This window comes from Arachis hypogaea, unplaced genomic scaffold (assembly GCF_003086295.3).
Source record: "Arachis hypogaea cultivar Tifrunner unplaced genomic scaffold, arahy.Tifrunner.gnm2.J5K5 arahy.Tifrunner.gnm2.scaffold_74, whole genome shotgun sequence".
Classification (NCBI taxonomy): domain Eukaryota; kingdom Viridiplantae; phylum Streptophyta; class Magnoliopsida; order Fabales; family Fabaceae; genus Arachis; species Arachis hypogaea.
In genome coordinates, this window is record NW_027255492.1 from 15,749 (window position 1) to 16,256 (window position 508).

A 508-nucleotide genomic window follows, 5' to 3' on the forward strand; every position below is an offset into this window, starting at 1 on the left:
GCCTAATCAAAGAAAAAGATTCAAATCACATGGTGGCCAAATCATGCAATTCAAAAAGATGTAAGAGGCTTGAAGGCAATGTCACTTGTACTTGGTGTTCACAAAAGTTAAGCATGAAAAATTCAAAACCAAGTAATGAATTATAATCTCAACAAGAGAATCCAACAATGAAAATTAACAACAATGATGTTAAACTAACATCTCATCCATAATCAGCAGCAATAAACAGTAAACCAAATTAATAATCCAACACTTATAATGAAAACAAAAAAATTAAACAAAAATAAAACTAACCAAACAACTAACTAACTAAAAGGAATGGTTATAAATTGGGTTTGGAAGTGTTGGATGAGGGGTAGGAGAAGGGAAGAAGAAAGAAGAAGGAAAGAAATGGAAAGAAGAGAAGAAAAGAAGATGATGAAAGAAGGCTATCCACGTGCACAGGTAGGATGAAGCGTGCGTGTGGTGATGGTGAAATTGAAGCGACGCGTACGCGTAGGTCATGCGT